Source organism: Scatophagus argus, chromosome 11 (assembly GCF_020382885.2).
Source record: "Scatophagus argus isolate fScaArg1 chromosome 11, fScaArg1.pri, whole genome shotgun sequence".
In the NCBI taxonomy this organism is placed as follows: domain Eukaryota; kingdom Metazoa; phylum Chordata; class Actinopteri; family Scatophagidae; genus Scatophagus; species Scatophagus argus.
The window spans coordinates 24,082,122-24,086,658 of record NC_058503.1 but is presented as its reverse complement, the minus strand read 5'-3'; positions in this window follow the sequence as shown (position 1 = coordinate 24,086,658).

The following is a 4,537-nucleotide window of genomic DNA, read 5'->3' as shown; positions in this document are numbered from 1 at the left end:
TGTGCACATTTAAAGCACTGATGTTAGTTTTGGTGTTTTTAGTGTTTGTTTTTGCAGTATTTGTGCCTGTTCTGCTGCTGTGACATTAGAATTTCCCCTGATGATAAACAAAATCTCATCATATGTGGAACAGCAGTTCTTCCCTGTCTGTTTGACCTTGGACTCCAGGAGACGTCGTTAATTATAAAGCCATGTTGATGACGAAGGTGAAGCTGAAAAGCTTTGGTCTGCTAATCCCACTGAAGAAAATCTCTAATTTGTCCTTGCAGGCACCCAAATTATCCACCGAGTGTTTTTTAATCTGGTCCTTGAACAGATGTTGGACGGCTGCTGTTCAGGAGTGTTTCTGTGTGAAGCTCTTCATGTGACACACTGAAAAACAAGTTTGTCCAACAGCCTTCACAATCTCATCAGCAGTAGGACGAACAGAGCAGCTCGCTGCACTCAAACCAATGGAAAGAAATGTTTGGTCTGAGCAGTCAGTCGAAAGGTCTGACACGATTTACCTGAAATGATGCTGGAAGGCTTCTTCACCCGTTTACAGGAGTAACTGAGTTGTTCAGGTTCTGCCTCAGTGGTTTGAAGGCTCCAGGTTGTCCTCCCTGAGTCCTGACAGTCTGTAGGTATGAATGGTTGACCTGTCCAGGTGGACCTCACCTGATGTCAGCTGGGATCAGACAGACAAGATGTGATCACAGTGTGACTGGTAGTGAGCAAAGTGCAGAACAGACATGACTGTCGCACACCTGCACCTTCCTGACAGACTGCTAACGTGGCGTCAGTGAGATGGACGGATGGATGGATGGATGAGCGCCTGGTGGCCTCGTAGCGCCACATTCCTCAGAGCTTCACCTCCAGCAGCAGAAGGTCAGGGTCCTCCGCTCCCTCCCTGAACGTGACGCTCCATCTGTGCCCAACTGCCGGCGTTTGGCACCCGACTCGTTCATCTGCCACCTGCGCCGGCTGCCAGCTCGCCGTGCACGCAGACATCTGCTGCGTTGGTGCTGGAGGAGCACGCTCAGTCGGCGTGACAACACGCACACGGACAAACAGCGTCCTGACGACCTGCTCCATCGGGGTGGAGAGGACTTCACCTGCAGAGGAGCAGCTCACTGCATACAGGTTTAACAGAAAAACACACTTCTGTGTGTGTTTGTAGTGTGATGACATCACAGTTATGTCATCAGGCCACAGAACTGATTTGATTTTGAGAGTAGTTTAACTAGTTAGCTACCTAGTTTTGTTTTGCTCTTTGAGATGAACAGATAGAAGCTTTGTTCTCTTTAGCTTCACATTGATAATAAAGACTCAAACTGGTATAAAAACCAGTAAAGTACTGACTGAACTCACTGGGATGAACTTTTTGAATTTGTTTATTTCTCTCTTTTCCTTCACATGAACGTTTTTCTGCTTCATTACTGATGGTTCTTATAGCTGTTCATCTTCATGTTAAAACTGAACTGATTGTTTTCAGGAGTTTCGCTCCGTGAACGCATCACAGATCCTCAATGCAGCAGACACTCGATGTGAAGTTTACGTCTGACGGAGGAGAACGAGGAGAAACCCGCAGAATAAAGTGTGAGGACGGGACCTCCCGTCTCATATGAACACTTGGATCAACGCTGCATCTCAGCAGTGAAATATTTAATGTGGCACCAAGGACATGATTGATTCATTAGTTTTGCCGTTGGTGGTGGACATATTGTGGATGCCCCTCAGCCGCTGACAGTGGACAGATGGTGGAGACACCGTCATTAATTTAAAACAGGCAGACACAGTAGAGACTCTGAATGTGCTGAATCAACGTAGCTAAACACGGCATCCAAACAGCCACTCAGTCTCTTATTCTGAAAGTCTGCTTCAATACAAGTTGGAACATCAGAATCAGAACAAACACAACACAATGATTCTGTCATGAGTTGATGTGCAGCTGAAGTCCGGACGGTCGGCCATCACTGAACGCGTTAGACCAGGACCATCTGATTCAGACGTACGTTCGCTCAAAGCAAACTACACATACATACAAACATGTTTCTCATTTACTGCAACACCACGGTGAACTTTTCAAATACCACATGCAGTAATACATCTCAACGTTTAACACCGAGCACTGCATGCTGGGTAACAAAATGTTTTGTGTGATAAAAATAATCACAATAGTAAATGATTTACAATGTAGATTAGCTTTGTTAAAACCATCAAACACAGAGAATCAAACTGTGCGGGTGTTGACCTCTGCCACTGTTTTGGGATGCTAACGTGTCCTAACCAGGATGTGGAAACTGGGAATCAGGAAGAGTCTCAGCTTTTAGAAAGAAAAAACAACAATTTCAAGTTAGCAAAACGACAAGAATGAGCTCAGACTTCAGAGCAGAAACCAACAGTGTGTGAAGCGTTCACCTGAGAGGGAAAACACCAGGAAACACTTTGACAACAGCTCTGAAGCGACAAGCTTAAATCCAAAGATCACACATCTCTTGATGTTAGTTTTGACATATCATATGTGGTTTTCAGGTATTGTACATCTGAAACTTCACAAGCGATTTACACACATTTCACATTTTGTTAAAGTCTGTTTGAGTAAACTCATCATATTTATTTTCAACATTAAACCAAATCCTGCTGTGATGTTATTCACCTCTGGTCTACTTTCACACAGTTTCGCATGTCTGAGTCTCACTTTGTCTGGCTAGACTAGACTAGAAGACATCTGAAAAACAACTCAAACCAAACATTGTCTGGAATTGCAGCTGTCCGCATACTTTTGGTCATTTAGCGTGTCTTTATTAATAGTAATGTCTGTGTGAACAAACTCCTCTGTTTGTTTGGTTCCTGGTTGGTTGTATTAATGAACCAGGCTGCAGTTTGTGCAACAGTTTCAGTGACACACTGACTGAATCTCATCTAATCCCATTACAAACACACTGCGACCCTGCAGGCGGCTCAGCAGCCCAACCGTCAAGACAAATATTAGCAGAAAGCAAATAATCCTGCAGGTTGGGATTAAGATTTTAAATGGATCCCAATTGTGTGCTTTTTGGTTAATGAATAACAAAGTCTTGGAGGATGGCGTCTGTAATTTATTAAACATGAAAAGCTCCTTGATGAAATATAGAAACTGGATGTGTTTTTGCATTTCAAACGATTTGCATGGCCAGCTCACTCGCATACTAATGAGGACCGAGTTTCAAAGAGTTATAAAAAGAAATGAGTTAGGAAGTGAATTCCCGTTTGACAGGAAAAAGGTGCCAGAGAGTCGAATTATAGCCTACAAACACTGCAGGAGAAAATAGAGTGAATTTGTCTGGAACTGTCTGAACGTCTGAAGGTGTCACCCACAAGCAGAATTATAACTCATTCAAAACGTTAACACTGACAAGTTCCAGGTCATGATATCATGCTAATAGACTGAGGCTAAAGCTAACATGTAGCTGAGACCACAGCTTCCGGATCCAGTTAGCTTCCAGATCCACTTAGCTTCCATATCCAGTTAAATTCAAGTTCCAGTTAGCTTCAAGCTACAGTTAGTCTCCTGATCTAGTTAGCTTCCGGAGCCAATTAACGTCTTGCTCAAGTTAACCTCAGGCCCCAGTTAGCTTCCTGCTCCAGTTAGCTTCCTGCTCCAGTTAGCTTTATGCTCCAGTTAGCATCCAGTTCCTATTAGCTTCAAAGAAGTCCAGTTAGCTCAGACTTAGGATCTGAGTCAATAATAAGATAAGAAGAGTTTTTGACATTAACATTTGACATTGTTTTGTCTTCTGCCAGTCTGTGTATTTAAGCTACAAGTCTTGGTATTCCCACAGTACCATTTAACTTATCACTCAGCCCGGCTAAGTCCAGTTCTGTCTTTGTCGGTCCTGTCTGCTTCCACAGGGCTGCTAGCTGCTGAACTGCTGCAGCTGGAGAGCTTACTGCTAACACGCTAACCTGCAGGGAACATGCTGGCACTAATCAGTCACAGACATGGTCACAATGATTCTGAACTATCTAGCTTGGTGCTAGCTGATAAGCTATGATAGTTTCCTCTGTTTTGGACTCTCTGGCTCTTCGTCCATTAAAGCTTAATTCAGCGACTCCATTTAAATGAACAGATTTTACTCTGACAGAGCATTCCCATGTTGTTCTCTGTTCCCTGTTCTCTGTTGCAGACTCTAACTGCTCCGAGATTCATTGTGTACGAATGCAGAAACATCAACAGGTCACATGACCCACAGACAAAGTCCTGGTATCTCCTCTCATCTCATGGCCCACTTACACTCTCACGTCTCTGTCTCCATGGTTACCGAGGACACCACACAACCAGAGAGAACAGGTCTCATTACTCAGAGAGATAAATATGACCGAATCGATCGTCCACACTGACAATCGTGATTCAAAAACTCCACAGTTCCAGGAGACAGAAATCCAATCCAAAGGCCAGTTCGAAGTCCACCAATACGCCGGAGACAGGTAGACAAACCTGAACAGAGAAGATTCTGAGAACGAGAGAAGAGCCTGACTAGACGCCACTTTAATCTGGTGGAGATAGAATGGGAGA